Source organism: Ovis aries, chromosome 2, assembly GCF_016772045.2.
Source record: "Ovis aries strain OAR_USU_Benz2616 breed Rambouillet chromosome 2, ARS-UI_Ramb_v3.0, whole genome shotgun sequence".
Lineage (NCBI taxonomy): Eukaryota > Metazoa > Chordata > Mammalia > Artiodactyla > Bovidae > Ovis > Ovis aries.
In genome coordinates, this window is record NC_056055.1 from 59128763 (window position 1) to 59149783 (window position 21021).

The window sequence follows — 21021 nt, forward strand, 5'->3', positions numbered from 1 at the left end:
CTATTGATTTCCAAATTCTTTTTATGCAAGAACATTTGACATTTTCTCTAAAACTAGAAGGGGTTGGGAGTTTGAGCAAAGACGGGTTAATTAACTTTCTATTACCCAGTGTTTTCAAAAATACCAAAGCCCTAGAGTCATGGTAAATTTTACTATGCAGCCTTCTGGGCAGCTGTTCAAAACTGACCCACTCATCACCCTTCACAGTTGTTGAATGGGAGGCAATTCATGCCCCACTTTACTGTAGTGCCTGCTTAAGGCATCAGCTCTACAAAGCTTTTTGTACTTGTCCTTAAAAGTTAGTTAGGGGTGTCAGGGACTAAAGTTAATTAGGGGTGTCAGGGAATAAGCAAGTGCTAGGTACATCTGTTTCCTTTTCCCGGAATGGCAGTGAATTCTTTGATCTTTCCAGGGCTTTTAAGGAAAGCCTCAGCCATTAACTATACTTTCACGGCCTAGGTTTTAGATTTTCAGCTCCTTGAAATGATGGCATTACAAAAAGATACTGTTTGAAGTGCAGTGAGATGTAGACTTAAAAGAAAAGGTTAAGTATTGAAATAGTCCATTTAAAAATAAAAGCTGGAAATATTTATCCTGTTAGTATTTCTTTCACTGAATGTTGTTTCGTCTTAAAATGTTAGCTAGACAGGCCTCTAGAGCAGGAAACTGGAGCCTCTAGAGGTGAACGGACTTCCCTCAAAGTGGCCCTGAGGACCTGGCTGTCCTGATACCCGTCTCTATACCACAGTGTCTGGCTAGATCGAAACATGGGGAATGTCCACTAGCAGCTTAAACATGTTGCTTTTTCATGAGAATGCATGCGTGCATGCTAAATTGCTTCAGTGGTGTCCTACTCTTTGCGATCCCATGGACTGTAGCCTGCTGGGCTCCTCGCCTACCCTTCCTGTCCATGGGATTCTCCAGGCAAGAATAATGGAATAAGTTGCCATGCCCTCCTCCCGGGGGTCTTGCTGACCCAGGGATAGAATCCGCATCTCTTATGCCTCCTGCATTGACAGGCAGGTCCTTTACCACTAGTGCCACCTGGGGAAGCCCTTTGAATGAGAATTCTGTTTAAAAACTCTTCTCCAATTGATATCCCACATGGCTGCATTGGAAAAGCATGGACCCAGTAGCCAGGGAAATTTAGAATTGGGCCTCAGGTCTCTCCATCTGTACCATGGGAAAAACAAATATTTCATCTCACAAGGTTTTGTGAATTAATTTAGGTAACATGTGAACCACCTGGCAGAAAGCATATGCTCAGGAAATAAGTTCCTGCACAGAAACTACCAGTTCTAGGCACGTTCATAGAATCAGGGGTTTGATCTCTAATTCTACCTCACCTACCCTTGCTGTTGTCTAGGGGGTCCTCTGGATAGATGTGTGGACTTTCATGTTGCCCCCAGAATACCTTAAGGTTTTCCGAATGGCTTGGACTCATTCCATGCTGGTCTTGCTAATGTTATAAACTGGTATTCATGAGGACAGTAATAACTAAAACCAGATTGATGTATTGCCTTAGAATGTCATCTCTCCAGCTAGAGATTTGCTCTCATGTAAAGCAATTAGAGTGCTCTCTCATAATCTCCTTGCCAGTCTTATTTTCTTCTTATTGATCTTCTCTTTGCGTTTTTCTATATGAAGTCGTCTCCTTGAGAGAGTAATCAAGAGCAAAGCAGAAGTTAAAAGGTCTGTTTTGTGTGTGACATTTATCTAGCAATGGGCTTGTCTTTTCCTTGGATTTCTTGCTTTTATATTTTTATATTACTTTTTAAATATAAAATAATTATATTGTTAATTTCCTAAAGTATATTAGTCTACTTTTTACCATTTTAATAACCAAAGGGTATACATGTTCATCATTTAAAATTTTTTATATACAGATGACTGTAGAAGAGAGTAAAAATTGTTTCATATTCTTACTCAGTATTCTTCATTTCTAAATTTAGAGGAATAGTAAGCAGTTTTGTGTACATCTTCCCAGAACTTTATTTTTTCCTCATGAACCAGTACATATTTTTTTCTTTATTAGTTTAAAATTAATTTGTATTTTTAAGTCAATAATGGTGACAAAGCTGAAAAACTTAGGGTATAATTTTAAAAATAGCACTTCCTCAGCTGACAACCCACCACCAGTCTGATAACCAGATACACTACTGTCAACCCTTATCTCTTGTTTTTTGTTATTTCCCTCATATTTCTAAATGCTATATTTATACCACTATTTGTTGATTTGTTGTTTATTTTCCTCTGTTATGGTGGATAAAGATCATACTGTCTTAACATGCCTATCCCATTTCTTCTCCCATACTTTCCACATATGTATAGCACAATTTTTGTATAATTCAGTGTTTACACTGTGTGACAATATAAGTGTTGTTCATTGATGAGCTAAGTATTAGTAGTAGATTGTGGTTTCAATCATTTTGTGGTAAACATTCTTTGGAGTAATAATTGCCTTATATTTTTCTTTTATTTTCTTTGTGTTTGTGTATGTTACTGATTTTTTTTCCTAATTCATCAACAGATCTTTGAAATCTTAAAAAAACATCGTTAACATATCTGATAGCATATCAGCTCCTTCTTTTTCTTTTAATTGAAGATCTCCCTTCTAGTTTCCTTTGTCCTCCTTTTCTAATCATGACCAGCTACATCTTATGCACATATCATTCTAGAACTTTGTTTCACCATCATCCTGGGAGTTCACCTAACCCTAACCCTATGTTGAGTACCTTTTTTCTGGATCCAGTGTTGCCTTTTTTCTTGGTTTATTTCTTTATTTTACTGGGGCATATCCTCCTGTAGCTTTCTGCATAAGAGTCTAAGGGGGATAGTCTTAAAATTCCATCCATTCTAAGAATGTCCATATTCTGACCTCAAATTTGATTGCTCTTTTGGCTGGGTATAGAATTCTCAGATAGAAGCCATTCTGAAAATATTCCATTGTCTGCCAGTATTCCCTTTCAAAAGTCCATGGCTCTTGTGCTTCCTTATTCTTTTACATCAACCTGTTTCATATGGAAGGTTTTAGAAACTTTTATTTATCCTAGGTATTCTCAAATTTGAGGAAAGATCTGTTTTGCTCTAGCTCTCTTCCTACCTCTCCTCCCCTCAGCTCTTCTGGGACCCTTTTACCTAGAAATTTAATTATAAGAAATTTTACTTAGAACTCACATGAAAATTTTATGTTTTCTTTTGCTAGAACTTCTTTTGACTAAATGGAAAACTACTTTTGCTTTTTATTTTTCTGAACTTTTCTCTCCAATTTTCTATTTCTTTTTACTGCCTGACAAATTTCCTGAAGTTATCTTCCAAACTATCTTTTTTGATTGTTTGTATTTTAGCTTTTATAGATTTTCTTTTTTAAAAACCTCTCAGAGCTCTTTTTATTCTCCATATGTTCCCTTTTAATTTAGTATCCTTTAGTTTCAGGAATGTCTTCCTGAGGCGTTTTTTTTTTTTCCTCCTTTTCAATGTATTTTCAGTTTTTTAAATTGATTTCTTACCTAAGGTTTCTTTTTCTTCCTTCCTTCTTTTTCTTCCTCTCTGTCTCTTTGCTTAGGTTTCTCTTTCATGCTGGAAATTTTTTTTCAAAGGTTTGGAATTCCTAGGTATTTTCCAGTTATTGTTGTTTAGTCACTAAGTCATACCTGACTCTTCTGCAACCCCATGGACTATAGCCTGCCAGTCTCCTCTGTCCATGGGATTTCCCAGGCAAGAATATTGGAGTGAGTTACCATTTCCTTCTTCAGAGGATCTTCCTGACCCAGGGATCGAACCTGCCTCTCCTGCTTGGCAGGCAGATTCTTTACAACTGAGCCACCTGGGAAGCCCTTATTTTACAATAATGAAACAGTAAGCAGCTTTCTTCTCCATGCCTCCTCACCAGGCAGTTCCCTGAGTTAGGAGTCCAGGTTTGACAAGTATAAAAATGGCAAAAGCCAGTCCCAGTTTCTATACAGCCATGAGTTGTAGAGCCTGACTCCACTGGGTTCTTCTTCGTCTCCAAGGACCAGTGTAGTTCAGTCTTCTGTTCTTAGTGAAAGGTTAGCACTGATAGAGTCTTAGTCTGCCTGACATATGAAAAGGTGTATAGTAACTTTCGGCATCTTTTCTGGGTCATTGCAGACATGACATATCTGACATATATTCTTAACACATCTGCAGCTGGATTTGTTTCTGTTTTTTCATTAGATTGTTGGTGTTTCATTTTGATCAGACTTCATGTAATTTCCACCATCCACCCTGATCATAATTTTATTAAACTCCTAAAGTCATGAAAACATGCTTTTGAACTGTGGTGTTGGAGAAGACTCTTGAGAGTCCCTTGAACTGCAAGGAGATCTAACCAGTCCATTCTGAAGGAGATCAACCCTGGGATTTCTTTGGAGGGAATGATGCTGAAGCTGAAACTCCAGTACTTTGGCCACCTCATGCGAAGAGTAGACTCATTGGAAAAGACTCTGATGCTGGGAGGGATTAGGGGCAGTAGGAGAAGGGAACGACAGAGGATGAGATGGCTGGATGGCATCATGGACTCGATGGATGTGAGTCTGGGTGAACTCCGGGAGATGGTGATGGACAGGGAGGCCTGGTGTGCTGCGATTCATGGGGTCACAAAGAGTCGGACATGACTGAGCGACTGAATTGAACTGAACTGATAAGACTTACGCCCCTCTTCTTTTATCACAGCCATGAATGAGCACATGGTCACTATCACCCAAAGTCCATTCTGCTTTGTTTCTGAACTTCCACCGGGGACTCAGCTAGATCAGGAATAGCAGTTCTTACTCATTTACTTGGCTTTAGGGGCTTCCCAGGTGGCGCTAGTGGTAAAGAACCCGCTTGCCAGTGCAGGAGACAGAAGAGACACAGGTTCATTCCCTGGGTCTGGAGGATCCCTGGAGGAGGGCAGGGCAACCCACTCCAGTATCCTTGCCTGGAGAACTCCATGAACAGTGAAGCCTGGCAGGCTCTACTAGTCCATGGGGTCACACAGAGGTGAACACAGCTGAAGTGATTTAAGCATGCATGCAGGAAGATGAAAATATTGGTGGGGTGGAGGAGACAGATTGGGGGATTTCAGATGTGCTTAGAGTTGAGTGAAATTTATAGCTTATAAACTTGCAAAACCTTAAAAATGTATTGAATATTTGACAAATTTGGCACAACTCAGCTACCAGTTAATCCGAAAAGATGATCAGACACAGTGGGCATTCACCATCAACTGAATGTTAGCCAGTTTACAACACACATCCATCCTTAAACTTGAACTATTGTTGCCTCACTTGGCCTCTGGCACTTTCAAGATCTGTGGTGTCCATTTCCCTCGTCTGGTCCTTTTCAACGGTAGAATTAGTTCTAATTGTTTCTCCTTTTATCTCTCGTCAAGTCTCCAACGCAATAGGATTGTGGGTTCATAAATCTCTTAACACCTTTGTATTGTCCAGATACCTGAAAAGTTCCTTAACCACAAAGGTTTTAAGTTGGATGTACTCTCTCAAGGCTGTGTGCCAGTTGTGTGCCCTCTCCCACTGAATCTCCATGGTAACACCATGTGAGTCTAGCTATGGTGTGTCTGTGACCACAGGCACAGATTTTCCCATGAGAATTGCTGTTTGCTCATGTGCTCATCTTTCCAAGTCTTCCTTCATGTCTTTCAAAGTTGCTTTCTTCATGATACTTGAATTGTTTACCCACACCTCCCATCTCTTTTCTTTCACTGTAAAAGAAGTTGATTCTGTATGTTTTTAAGGTTTCTGTTAGTTTTATTCAAATGGTGTTTTTGTTGGACTTGACTTGGATCTTACTTGGTTGTTAGTTTCTGGGAGAGATCTTACACCTTCTCATCACCTGCAGAATACGATTTTCCATACATAGTAGAACATGGATACTTTAAATTTTTTTGTCTGATTGCCCAATTTAGTAATAAGATTATATTGCAAATGTTTTATAAAAAAAACATTTTATTAAAAATCATTCATCGAGGTTTTGTCAGAATAAAGAACAAAGAGAAGTAGCAAACTCTCCTCTTGGGCAGAATATTGAAACTTTCCACTTTAGCAGTTGACAACCAGGTTTCAGTTTTTCATTGGTGGAATTAATGCTTTTTTGATGGAAAAATAATAGTTAATATTTATAAATTTTATCATATATCCTGTGTACCTTCTGTTAATTCCTGTCATGTGTATATTATACAAAATGCTGGGAATTACAAAAGGGAAAGAGCCTATTGTTTCTTAAAGTGCTTTAGTCTAAAGCATAATTGAGTTCTTTATTGTTTTTCAAGGAGGGATCTCTTGAATTGGCCCACAGGGTCGGGTAAAATTCATCTGGTGAATTTCTTGCGCCTCTAAATAAGTCATTCAAGATGAGGATACTGATTTTTTTTTTTAAGCAAACAGTGAATACTGCTTTTAAAAGGTGCCAAGACTTCATTCTAGTGTGCAGTGTCAAAATGAAAGCACTGGTAATAGAACAAGGATCAAACAGATCATTGAAAACTGCAGATAATGCATGCAACAGAATTTTAGCCAGAAGTTTACCTTCAGATCCTGTACTCAGGTTTTAGTGGACACACAAACCGCAGTCGAGTGGTTTGAGTTTTTTGTGTTTCTTTTCTCTGCCCTTCCTCCATGTTGCCTTCAGGCCACTGGAAGAAAAGAGTAAAAGCAGAGACAGAGCCGATCCACACATAGATCCTTAATAATGTTTTTTTATTAACTAGGAATGTTTGTAGAATTAACTTTTTTAAGAAGCTACTTAAAGTAATATGAAAAATATATCTCTATCTTCAAATGAGGACTATTTCACAATAACTTTATTGGTTTAAAATGCCAGATGTATGGTGTTAAAACAACTGGAAAGGCATTTTTACATGTGTGCAACATCTGAGTAAATAGATCTACTGCCCTGACACTGAAAATCAAGCAAATGAATTAAAACGCTGAATGTCTTTCTCATGTTTTATTCTTCCTGCTGTAGAAAGAAAGAAAATGGAAACTTTTTCCTGGGGAGAAGAAAAAGAAGATAAATTTAGAGCCTCAATATCTAACTAAAAATTATAGAAAAAAAGGTAAATAGGGAGGAAAATATAAGATGAAAGATATTACAGCAAAGATAATATGTGCTTTGTCATACATTATAAATTTTCTGAACATAAATTGAATATAAAACATATAGATATAAATTTGCTAATGATTCAAATAGTTTGTAGCTACATACTAGGTTTGTTACTTTAACTTGCTTTTTATCAGTCTCCCCATCTAGAAAACAGGAATCACAGCAATGCCTTCTGCTTAGGGTTGGTGTGTGAATTAAATACTGTTCTACACCAAGGGTCAGCAGACTGGCCCTCAGGCCAGATCCAGCCCACCATCTGTTCATGTAACCTTGCAAGCTAAAATTGGTTTTTACATTTGTAAATGGTTGGGGAAAGAGTCAAAATAATAATAATATTTTGTGACACATGAAGATGATTATAAAACTCAGTTTTATTGGAACCTAGCCTCACTCATACATTTATATATCATCTAGAGATGCTTTCCTGATCCATGGGCAGTTAAGTTGTTACAATAGAGACAGTGTGTCCTGCAAAGCCTAAAATATTTACTGTCTAGTCCTTTACAGAAAGGAGTGCCAACTCCTTTCACATACTAAAATCCTTTGAACAATGTCTAGTATATATGCACACTAAACAAATATTAGTTGTTATTATTAATATTAAACCTTATACAAAATAAATAATAACATTCATATAGCCAAAAATACATGTCACAGTCAGAAATGTTTCATCAAATATTGTTCCTGAAAATAAAACTAAAGATTTTTAAAAACCTGTTAATTATATGACAAATTAGTATTGTTTAAAGATGTTTAAAAAAAAAAAAAAAACCTTAGGAATATAATACTCCAAACTTACTTTACAAAGGGCTTAGTTTTAGAATATATATTCCTTTTGAGAATACGTGACATCTCCTTTCTCTAACTTTTTGTTATGTGTTCAGTTTATCTGCTCCAATTCCAGAGTTATTTCCTATCTTAATTTTCCATTTTTACCTATTGTCTGATCCTTCTGCAGTGGAAGAAGAGAGAAAAGGCTTAGGAACCAAGAGTTAATGTCAACACCTTTGATGTGTGATCAAGGATGATCAGGTCAGGTAGTGCCTCCATTGAACAGGGCTCAAAAATGCAGTCCATACGAGTTCTTTGAGTTTATCTCTGTGGACACAAGGCAAACCAAATTCCTATGTAACACCTATTGCGTTGGGCAAAGAATTAAGCAACCACATGTTTCTGGGCCAAATTTGACCCATCCCTGAAAAAATTTTAAGTCAGCAAAGGAGATGTTTTACTTAATTGCTTAGTTTATTTCATTTTACTCCTGTTTTTCCCAGACTTACTAACACACTAGGAATTTGTTCCGATTCAGTCTGATGTACTAATGTGTACATGATTGCTTTGTGTAGATCAGCCAAATCTTCCTTGGACCTTTTCAGGCTATTCAGTGTTTACAAGCTCAGTTGTATTGTCCATGCTTGTTTTCATTTTAATCTCTTACCTCTTCATCCCGACAGCCTGTTTCTATTTCTCTTTATCCAACTTCTCCAGCAATTTGGCCAGGTCACTATTCATTAACTATAGAATCAGAAAGTGGACAAGTGAAACAAAGGAAGCTGGCACTCAAACACACTTTGCTCCTTGCTAACAGCTCTAGTACAGTCTGCAGAATCCTTTTTCAGTTTGAGGTATAGGTAGATTACAGGAAAGATGGGGGGAAGGTCAGTGAATTTAAAAGTCAATGGTGTGACTACCCAAGGCATTAACTGTCTGAATCCTAGCTCAGTAATTGAGGAGCCTTATAGGCTTCTCTGGAGAAGGCAATGGCACCCCACTTTAGTACTCTTGGCTGGAAACTCCTATGGATGGCGGAGCTGTGTGGGCTGCAGTCCATGGGGTCGCTAAGGGTCGGACACGACTGAGCGACTTCACTTTCACTTTTCACTTTCATGCATTGGAGAAGGAAATGGTGACCCACTCCAGTGTTCTTGCCTGGAGAATCCCAAGGACGGAGGAGCCTGGTGGGCTGCCATCTGTGGAGTCGCACAGAATCGGACACGACTGAAGCGACTTAGCAGCAGCAGCATAGGCTTCTCTGGTGGTTCAGATGGTAAAGAATCTGCCTGCAATGCAGGAGACCTGGTTCAGTCCCTGGGTTGGGAAGATCCCCTGGAGGAGGGCATGGCAACTCACTCCGGTATTCTTGCCTGGAGAATTCCATGGACAGAGGAGCCTGGCGGGCAGTCACAAAAAGTCAGACACGACTGAGCAACTAACACTAAGGGAAAAAAAAGAAGGAATTTGCATATATAAGTTAAGGATAGACTTTGGCTCACTGGCATTAAGCATACAATCAGTAGGACTTGGAGCACAAAGTATATTGTAACTATTGAAATTAAACAATAGCAAGATCAATGTGCTATAAAATAATCTCTGAAAGGAGATTGCTATTTGGTCACTTGTTTCTTTACCGCTGAGCCACCAGAGAAGCCCTGAAGTAAAATATGAGAAAGTATGAAAGGAATACTCCTGTCTTCTGTCAGCTGTGGGACTGTGGGCTTCTACATCATTTGTTATATTTCTGCTCACCTCTGTTGAGGCTCTGGGGTTTCCTTGGTCTGCGGGTGGCCGCTTCTCCTTGCCCTGTCCCTCCAATCTCTGTCTACCCTTTTCTCTCCTCCCTGCTCTCCTACAGTGCACTCTGGTCTGCACGAGTTCATTGCACAAGGGCCCATCTGCTCTGTGACTTCATCTCTGCTAGAAACCTTACACCTGGAGGTCACAAGCAAATGTGCTGTGTTTCTTTGCTTCTCTAAACATCCTGTGTAGGTAGAAGACATCGGTTCATGCACGGGTAGAAATTATACTATTAAAACCTTCAAGCCTAAGGAGTTTGCCAAATTTGATCTCCAGTAATCACTTGCAAATATTTGCAAAGACTAAGAAAATTACAGAGGAAATGATATATGTCCGGCCAAGTTTAGTATCTTTATTATTTATCTTCCTGTTGTCAATTTGGATAGCAGAAGTGGGATAGCTAGGGAGCTGTCTTTAATTATTTCTCATTCCAAATGCTCCACTTATATATTAATGAGTTGTTTTCTTGGTTTACTCTGGGGTTGAGAGTTGTCAGGCTGCACACCGACAAGCCCAGTATTTGCCAGTCCCAAGAGTAAGGCAACAGCCCTGAATGAGCAACAGAGACATCTTAATGGTTTCATAGATGGGGGATCTTACACATCTGAAGTTCAGGGGCCCTGCAGCGATACCCCACTGTGGCGGCAGATAGCAGGTGGGACAAAGGAGCAGTCTTCTCTACCCAGGGGTGGAGGGAGGCTAACCATTACAAGGGGAATTGACATCAGGTTGCATCAGTGGACTTCCCTGGTGGCTCAGACGGTAAAGCGTCTGTCTACCATGTGGGAGACCCGGATTCAATCCCTGGGTTGGGAAGATCCCTTGGAGAAGGAAATGGCAATCCACTCCAGTACTATTGCCTGGAAAATCCCATGGACAGAGGAGCCTGGTAGGCTACAGTGCATGGGGTCGCAAAGAGTTGGACATGACTGAGCTACTTCACGTTCACGTTGGCTCATAGTTACCAGAAGAAGCAGATGGGTGTGCCCTTCTCTGGAGGCCCTTTGATAAACTATCACAGTGGAGATGTTCTGATCCACAGATTAGAACAATCACTAGCTGAGGCCTAGGGGCAAGTATGTTTAGGTTCTGTGATTAAGAGGGAAGGTCAGTCATGTGAGTAGCGTGTCCTTCAAGCAGGGACTGGTCAAGCAGGGGATGTACAGAGAGCAAGAGAACAATCGTTTTGGGTGGACCGATCATGTAAGTATTAACCGTTTATAGAGATTTTGAAGATACTCCCCCTTAACATGTGGAGAATCTCAGGAAGAAACTGACTCTAAGTATTTGGCAGAAACCTGGATGATTTTTCCAGTTTTTTATAAATCAGATGTATCTGGACTTGAAACCATGGATAGATTAACTTTGTGCAATTTCAGGAAATAGATTTTACTGGATTTATAGTTTGGCTAAAGATTTGAGGTCAGCGATCACCTTAACAGGAGGTTCTTACATAGCAATTTTGCCATGTCTGAGAGTACACTATAGAAAACTGCTGTGTGCTGGGGTCACAGCTGAGTGCTTTGCGTGCAGCATTCCATTCTGTGCTCCCAAGCCCTGGGAGATACGAGGAAGCTGCGGTGCAGTCACTTGCCCAAGGTCACAAGAGTCATTTTTCAAACCAAGGGAGCTCACAGTCCTGGCCCTTCCCACTCCCACCTCCCCCCAGCAACAGGAGCTCAGCACAGGTGTTTTGAATGTGCATTGATGTCAGCTCGGACACATATCAGTGAGATCCTACTGGAGATACAAAGTACATCAAGCTTTTTCCTAAATAATCAAGCAAAGAGATGCAGACCAGGCTTGCAAATTTTTTTTTTTTTTTCCATAAAGGCTTTGGAGTTCCTGTCTTTTGAGTCGGTACATTTATTTACCCAGTCGACACATGTAAATGAAATCAATTTTTCTTACTTGATACCTAAGTTGTCCTTGTTAAGGATGTGAGTTTTTCAAAGTAGTCAGTGTTTGATAAACTACAAATGATAATGATTGATTCAAATTTTATATTATTATGAATCATTACATTAACAGTCAACTAGTCTTTGCTCTTTTAAAATAATAACTTTAATAAAGTAATTTATGAGGTATTCTTTGATAAATTGTGACAGAATTAATAGTGAAGCTTGTCATGGCAGTAAGGGTGAAGAGTGGTATTTAAAATGCATATCCTAATAATCCTGTATCCTATATCCCAATAATCTCCTTTCCTGATCACTTTCAGAAGCAGAAATGATGCTAATGAAACTGGTACCTTGTGGAACGTACCTTGGCAGCACGTTTTTCATCATGCGCAGTGTATAGAAGCAGCCTTACAAACAGCTAGGCATTAAAATTGAGTGTGATTGTGTGACCAGCAGATGTCTTAACTTGTAACTGAAGAATATTTAAGGCATGATAAAATGTGTATCTTTCCTTGTGGCTAAACAGTCTGTTACTTTACCAAAACGCTCATGTAACCACTCTGTCCATGTATCTGGACCTCACTCATTTAAATCAAGTGTGTCACTTGGCCGTTTTTAGAAGAAAGCTCAGGAAATGCAGAATCATTGAATTGTGAACACAAGTTATAAGCAAAGAATCACAGGCCCTTGACCCAAGTTCTGGCATCAGTTAGTGCATTTGTGGATCAGTCTGCATTTCTGAGCCCTGAAAAGCTGCATCCCATTGTGTCTGGGGCGCATCCTACCTCAGATAGCAGCTGAGAACAACTCCTAGATGACTGTAAGGCCCTCAGTGGTGACTGAGCAGTCTTCACGCTTATTTCTTGTGTCTAGTTAAAGGCTATGTTCTAGACCTTACGGAGAATATAAATAAATAAGGCTCTGATATGAGGGGGAAATAGCGACAGGGAGAGGCTGGCAGGTGGGTGAGTTGGATCATAGAAATGAATGAGGGTCTCATTTAAATTGTATTCTTAGAACTTGTATTTACTGGCAAAATAATGCCTTGCAAAAGTTAGGAAAACTGATGTTCAGATATCTGGTTTAACGCTGGTTCTTGCTGGAGGGAAGTACCACCTTGGCAGAGTGCCAACCCACGCTGTCATTGGCAGCTGGACTACAAGGGCTAAAGACATGGACTAGTGTCCCTTGAGGCCCGTTGATAATTTTTTGTGCCGGGTTTTGGGCAAAGTCATAGCCTGAAGAAAGCCAACTTCCTGTAGGGATCTTGGGCCGTGTCCACAGGATCTGGCCTTTTTCTTGATAGGAGGGAGGTTTGTATGAGAGCCAAAAGGAAGGAAGGCAGAGGCTGCTTACCTCCGGGCAGGTAATTGTCTCTCTCTCTGCAAGCCACACTGGAGATGTCTGATAGAGCTTCCTGCTGGCCTCTGCTCCCTGCCAGCCCTGGAGACAGGCAGGCAGTGGGAGCCAGCAGCTTACTTCATGGCTGGCGGGGACAGGAGTGCGTATGTTCTTCATGGGGCCCCCATGTGTTTATGCCTCCCAGCCCCCACTGTGAAATGTAAATGAAGAGGAATTGTTTCACAGTCTCAACGTGGAAATTGTTCTTACTTCATACCTAAGTTGCAGAGATCAGAATTCCACAAACTGTTTTACACAGAATCATCACAGGTCCCTCCAGACGGTCCTGGGTTTCAATTCCCTTTTGCTTTTGCTCTTCTTTTTTCCTTGTAATCTCTCCATCTCTCAAGAGTCAACTCAGAACCACACTGTTTTTAAGCCTTCCCCACTCAAACCTTTCTTGCGTATGTGACCCCAGCCTCTTTTTAACCCCTCTTAAGGGACTCATACATAGACCTGTGCTTCCCTGGTGGCTCAGTGGTAAAGAACTCGCCTACCAGTGCAGGGGACACGGGTTTGATCCCTCCTGGGTTGGGAAGATCCCCTGGAGGAGGAAACAGCAACCCACTTCAATATTCTTGCCTGGAAAATTCCTTGCATAGAGGAGCCTAGTGGACTACAGTCCATGGGGGTCACAAAGAACCGGACACCACTGAGCATGCATGCAGATGCAGGAGGCAGATAACATTATATTAGTTTCGGGTGTACAACATAATGACCCAGTGTTTGTATATACTGCAAAATGATCACCGCAATAAGTCTAGATAACATCCACCACCTCACAGTTTTAATTTCTTTTCTTGTGATGAGGACTTTTAAGATCTACTATCTTAGCAGCTTACAAATATATAATACAGTCTTGTTAACTGTAGTCATCATGCTGTATACTACATCCCCAGGACTTACTTATTTTATAATTCGAAGTTTGTACCTTTTAACCACCTTTACCTGTTTCACCTGTCTTCTGCCTCCCTACCACTGGTAACCAATCTGTTCTCTGTATCTATACTTGTTTATATTTTTTCGTTTGTTTGAGTTAGCTGGTTAGTTTGGGCTGTGCTGGGTCTTTGTTGCTGCACGCAGACTTCCTCTAGCTATGGCAAGTGGGGGCTACTCTCTAGTTACAGTGCTCAGGCTTCTCATTGTTGTGGCTTCTCTTGCTGCAGAGCACAGGCCCAGCAGTTGCGATACACAAACTTAATTGCTCAGCAGTATGTGGAATCTTCCTAGACGATGCATGTCTCCTAGAGGGGCAGGTGAACTATTTATCCCTGAGCCACTAGGGAAGCCCCTGTTTTTAAGAATCAACATAAATGAGATTATATAGTATGTCTTTCTCTGTCTGATTTATTCCACTTAGCATAATACCCTCAAGGTTCATCTATGTTGTTGTAAATGGCGTGGTTTTTATGGCTGAATAATATTCTATTGCATGTATATGTATGTGTGCGTGTGTTATATATATTATACATATACACATTATAAAGAACCGACATGTGTATATATTAAATGTGCTGCTGCTGCTAAGTCGCTTCAGTCGTGTCCGACTCTGTGCGACCCCATAAATGGCAGCCCACCAGGATCCCCCGTCCCTGGGATTCTCCAGGCAAGAACACTGGAGTGGGTTGCCATTTCCTTCTCCAATGCATAAAAGTGAAAGTGAAGTCACTCAGTCGTGTCCAACCCTTAGCGATCCCATGGACTGCAGCCCACCAGGCTCCTCCGTCCATGGGCTTTTCCAGGCAAGAGTACTGGAGTGGGGTGCCATTGCCTTCTCCGACTAAATGTGCTATATATGCATATATATACATTATACATAAATAATTATACATATCCATATGTATGTATTATAAATATCCATATGTATATATTATACATATCTCAGTTTTCTTGATCCATTCATCCATTGATGATGCAGGTTGCTTCCATGTCTTAGCTAGTGTAAATAATGTTGCATTGAATGTGGATGTATAGATATCTTTTCAAGTTAGTGTTTTCATTTCCTTCAGATAAATACCCAAAAATGGAATTGCTAGATCATATAATAGTTCTGTTTTTCATTTTTTGAGGAACTTCCTTACTGCTTTCCATAGCAGCTGCACCACTTTAATAGTCCTACCAGCTGTCCACAAGGGTTCCCTTTCCTCCATTCCTTGCCCCTACTTTTTTTTTTTTTTGGCTTTTTGATGCTAACCATTCTGACAGGTGTGAGGTGATACCTCATAGTATTTAGATTTGCATTTCCCTGATGATTAGTCTTGTTGAACATCTTTTCTTGTAGTTACTATTGGTCATCTGTCTGTCTTCTTTGGGAAAATGTCTGTTCGGATCCTCTGCCTATGTTTTAATCAGAAATTGTGTGTTTTTGCTGTTGGATTTGTGTGAGAATCTTGGGAATCAATATGGGATGTTAAGGATTAGAGGTGTGAAACCCCCTCAACAATAGCCTGAACCAGTCCTTTTCTGATGATCTTGGTTCCACCATTCTGCTTGTGATTTACACAGTGGGGAGCAGGGAGCCTCTCCTTCAGCCCAGGCCAGACATCAAGATAGAGATTAGCACTTCCACCTCTTCACTGATTCCAGCCTTGGGAGGAGCGACTCACCTGATCAGTGTTGTCTTAAGTCTCCTTCAGCTTAGGTAACAAAACACCATAAACCAGTTCAGTTCAGTTCAGTCGCTCAGTTGTGTCTGACTCTTTGTGACCCCATGAATTGCAGCATGCCAGGCCTCCCTGTCCATCACCAACTCCCAGAGTTCACTCAGACTCACGTCCATCAAGTCAGTGATGCCATCCAGACATCTCATCCTCTGTCGCCCCCTTCTCCTCCTGCCCCCAATCCCTCCCAGCATCAGAGTCTTTTCCAGTGAGTCAACTCTTCGCATGAGGTGGCCAAAGTACTGGAGCTTCAGTTTTAGCATCATTCCTTCCAAAGAAATCCCAGGGTTAATCTCCTTCAGAATGGACTGGTTGGATCTCCTTGCAGTCCAAGGGACTCTCAAGAGTCTTCTCCAACACCACAGTTCAAAAGCATCAATTCTTTGGCGCTCAGCCTTCTTCACAGTCCAACTCTCACATCCATACATGACCACTGGAAAAACCATAGCCTTGACTAGATGGACCTTTGTTGGCAAAGTAATGTTTCTGCTTTTGAATATGCTGTCTCGGTTGGTCATAACTTTCCTTCCAAGGAGTAAGCGTCTTTTAATTTCATGGCTGCAGTCACCATCTGCAGTGATTTTGGAGCCCCCAAAAATAAAGTCTGACACTGTTTCCACTGTTTCCCATCTATTTCCCATGAAGTGATGGGACCCGATGCCACGATGTTAGTTTTCTGAATGTTGAGCTTTAAGCCAACTTTTTCACTCTCCTCTTTCACTTTCATCAAGAGGCTCTTTAGTTCCTCTTCACTTTCTACCATAAGGGTGGTGTCATCTGCATGTCTCAGGTTATTGATATTTCTTCCTGCAATCTTGATTCCAGCTTGTGCTTCTTCCAGTCTAGCGTTTCTCATGATGTACTCTGCATATAAGTTAAATAAGCAGGGTGACAATATACAGCCTTGACATACTTCTTTCCCTGTTTGGAACCAGTCTGTTGTTCCATGTCCAGTTCTAACTGTTGCTTCCTGACCTGCATTTAGGTTTCTCAAGAGGCAGGTCAGGTGGTCTGTATTCCCATCTCTTTCAGAATTTTCCACAGTTAATTGTGATCCACACAGTCACTAAGTCACTAAGACTTTGGCATAGTCAATAAAGCAGAAATAAATGTTTTTCTGGAACTCTCTTGCTTTTTCAACCATTCAGCAGATGTTGGCAATTTGATCTCTGGTTCCTCTGCCTTTTCTAAAACCAGCTTGAACATCTGGAAGTTCACGGTTCACGTATTGCTGAAGCCTGGCTTGCAGAATTTTGAGCATTACTTTACTAGCGTGTAAGATGAGTGCAATTGTGCGGTAGTTTGAGCATTCTTTGGCTTTGCCTTTCTTTGGGATTGGAATGAAAACTGACCTTTTCCAGTCCTGTGGCCACTGCTGAGTTTTCCATATTTGCTGGCATATTGAGTGCAGCACTTTCACAGCATCATCTTTCAGGATTTGAAATAGCTCAACTGGAATTCCATCACCTCCACTAGCTTTCTTCGTAGTGATGCTTTCTAAGGCCCACTTGACTTCACATTCCAGGATGTCTGGCTCTAAGTGAGTGATCAAAGCATCGCGATTATCTGGGTCGTGAAGATCTTTTTTGTACAGTTCTTCTGTGTATTTTTGCCACCTCTTCTTAATATCTTCTGCTTCTGTTAGGTCCATACCATTTCTGTCCTTTATTGAGCCCATCTTTGCATGAAATGTTCCTTGGTATCTCTAATTTTCTTGAAGAGATCTCTAGTCTTCCCCATTCTGTTGTTTCCCTCTATTTCTTTGCATTGATCACTGAGGAAGGCTTTCTTATCTCTTCTTGCTACTCTTTGGAACTCTGCATTCAGATGCTTATATCTTTCCTTTTCTCCTTTGCTTTTCACTTCTCTTCTTTTCCAAGCTATTTGTTAAGGGCTCCTCAGACAGCCATTTTGCTTTTTTGCATTTTTTTTCCATGGGCATGGTCTTAATCCCTGTCTCCTGTACAATGTCACGAACCTCCATCCATAGTTCATCAGGCACTCTATCTATCAGATCTAGTCCCTTAAATGTATTTCTCACTTCCACTGTATAATCATAAGGGATTTGATTTAGGTCATACCTGAATGTTCTAGCGGTTTTCCCTACTTTCTTCAATTTAAGTCTGAATCTGGCGATTGGCACCATTGACCAGGTGGCTTAGAAATGACAGACATTTGTTTCTCACAGCCCTGGGGGCTGGGAGGATCAAGCCTTGGGCAGTTTCAGCATCTGGTGAGCGCCTGCCTCCTGGTTCATAGATGGCCATCCTCTTGCTATGTCCTCACATAGTGGAAGGTGTGAGGTCTCTTTTAAAAACGGCATTAATCCCAGTTACCTCCTGATGGCCTAGCTTTTGAATACTTAAATGGAGGTAAGGATTTCACCATATGTACGTCAGAGTGCGAGAGTTCATAGCAAATGGTCTGGGCAAGACTGACATTTCTGTGGCCACGTTTACTGGAGGCAGGGTGACTGCGTGGAGACCACTCAACCCGCTGTGCTCACTCTCTGGCAGACTGTCCTTGGTCCCTGTGACCCTTTGCTCTTCCCACATCTCTAAGAGTGGGGACTCAGTCAGTTCAGTCACTCAGTTGTGTCTGACTGTTTGCAACTCCATGGACTGCAGCATGCCAGGCTTCCCTTCTGCCAGCTTCACCAACTCCCAGAGCTTGCTCAGACTTGTGGGTGGAGACTAGGTAGGCCACTTGATCTCTGCTCCCTCTGTTCTAACTCTCTCACCAGGCCACCCTTCATTGCTTTCCGTTTAGGAGAAGTGTGTATGGGGTCAACAAGAAGTCAGAAACCTCCTTGGACCTCAAGTATAGGCAGTCCCACCTGGTTAATAAAGAGTCTTAGTGTTTGGAAGAAAATAGAAACCTTAATTGACATCCGTTTTGAACTGACTGGTTTTAACCCCAAGAGGAGGAGCATAAGATTGCACCACTTCCCTGAGACTGCTTTTAAACTTGTCTTAGAGGTGAACAGATCCTCACGTGTATGACTGATAAATTCAGTGTCTCATATGTTGTTATTTTGTTCTCTTACTTGCAACTCCAGACCCTAGAGAATTACTAAAAAGCAAGTGACACCAGTCTCCTGGGACACACTGTTCCCTCACAGACTTGAGTTTTTACTGAGCAAAGTGGATTGTGCCTCCCTCTCTGCACAGTCCATCACCTTGCGAGACATCATAAAAACCTGATGTTATTCCCATTTAGGATTTAGTCTGGGGGCTTTGAGCAGGAGTATATCGATTTGTAAACATTCCCCTGGGGGTTAAAAGTATTAGAAATTCTCACTGTGGAGTGAAAAACAACTTACACGGCATAAAGTAAGAATCTTTATTCAGTTCAGTCGCTCACTCGTGTCCGACTCTTTGCAACCCCATGAACCGCAGCACACCAGGCCTCCCTATCCATCACCAACTCCTGGAGTCCACCCAAACCCATGTCCATTGAGTCGGTGATGCCATCCAACCACCTCATCCTCTGTCGTCCCCTTCTCCTCCTGCCCTCAATCTTTCCCAGCATCAGGGTCTTTTCAAATGAGTCAGCTCTTCGCATCAGGTGGCCAAAGTACTGGAGCTTCAGCTTCAACATCAGTCCTTCCAATGAACACCCAGGACTGATCTCCTTTAGGATGGACTGGTTGGATCTCCTTGCAGTCCAAGGGACTCTCAAGAGTCTTTGCCAACAGCACAGTTCAAAAGCATCAATTCTTCTGCACTCAGCTTTCTTCACAGTCCAACTCTCACATCCATACATGACCCCTGGAAAAACCATAGCCTTGACTAGATGGACCTTTGTTGGCAAAGTAACGTCTCTGCTTTTCAATATGCTATCTAGGTTGGTCATAACTTTCCTTCCAAGGAGTAAGCGTCTTTTAATTTCACGGCTGCAGTCACTATCTGCAGTGATTTTGGAGCACCCCAAAATAAACTTAAGTTACTATTTCCACTGTTTCCCCATCTACCTGCCATGAAGTGATGGGACTGGATGCCATGATCTTAGTTTTCTGAATGTTGAGCTTTAAGCCAACTTTTTCACTCTCCTATTTCAGTTTCATCAAGAGGCTCTTTAGTTCTTCACTTTCTGCCATAAGGGTGGTGTTATCTGCATATCTGAGGTTATTGATATTTTTCCTGGCAGTCTTGATTCCAGCTTGTGCTTCCTCCAGCCCAGCGTTTCTCATGATGAATCTTAATTGGGAGAGACAAAAAGCAGGACACCAGCACAGTTAGATTTTCATTGCACGACTAGGGCACTGGGCTGGATGTGCAACTAGCACGTCTTATCACGAAAACAGGATAGCGTGTTGGGTTTCTTGCTGTGGTCCCTAGCTCAGCAAGCTCTCTGCACCTTCCAACTCCAAGTGCATGCTGTGTGTCAGCAGCATCAGCCTCACTTCCAAGCTTATTAGAAATGCAGGCTCCTGGGTCCCACCCCAAGCTGAGTCACAGCCCATGTCCCCAGGTGATTCCTAACACATGCTAATTTGGAGAAGCCCACCTCCATCACAGTGCTTCCCAAAGTTAACCCTACATCAGAATCCCTGGAGGGCCTGCTAAAAATGTAGATTCCTAGGGCTCACCCCCTAAGATTGAGGGGGTTTTTTGGTTGTTGCTGTTTTTTTGGCAGTGCTGCACAGCATTCGAGATCATAGTTCCCTGATCAGGGATCGAACCCATGCCCACTGCATTGGAGGCATGGAATCTTAACCACTGAGCACCAAGCAAGTTCCTGAGACTGAATTTGGTAGATCAGGTTGGAGGTATATGGGTGTTAATGCTGCTGATCAGCCACCCATTTTGCTGCTATTTAGCTTTCCCCTGAGTGAGAAGCTCCTGCCGAGGCCACACAGCATTTGCCAAGTTGGAAAACGGCCTAGAACAACCCCAGACTGCAGACACTGGCAAAGCTTCAATGGGACCAGGCCGGTCAGCAGGCTCACCTCCACCATGGCCTGGGTGCAGCAGCCCTGGGCACAGAGGGATAGCCACCACCACAAGACATCTCTAGGACCCAGGGCTGGGCGTGGTCCACTGTCTCCACTGTGTCCTAGTATGAGGCCCCCTTCCAGTAGACCCCCATCTGGAGCTTGGGGGATCCAGTCCTGACTTGAAACTTAATCAGAGAGACGTCAGGTGCCTCCTTGTACATGAACTCAAAGTCAGGACCACTCCTCTCCCCTTTCTAGTCTCTACCTAGGGTCTAACCACCCTAGGACTTCAACCTTAGACTTCAACCTAAAAAAAGTCCCAGTAGGGCCCTCCCCTGGGGACCCCATCATACCCCTTCTGGAGAGTGCTAATCACAATGATAAGCCTTTCGGATGGAGGCTACCTGGTTGAGGCCAAGGT

General features: G+C 41.8%; 1 protein-coding gene and 1 long non-coding RNA gene across 3 annotated transcripts in view; one reads left to right on the plus strand and one right to left on the minus strand.

Annotated features, from left to right (window-relative positions):
* Positions 1–21021, plus strand: part of GNAQ (G protein subunit alpha q) — a 322009-nt gene that overhangs the window by 283501 nt on the left and 17487 nt on the right. The window lies entirely within an intron of this gene.
* LOC121818630 (uncharacterized) overlaps positions 5084–21021 on the minus strand; it is a 28249-nt gene continuing 12311 nt past the window's right edge. For both annotated transcript variants that reach the window (XR_006058645.2, XR_009599209.1), the window contains exon 3: positions 5084–19860. This is a non-coding gene — a long non-coding RNA (uncharacterized LOC121818630). The remainder of the gene's footprint in view (positions 19861–21021) is intronic.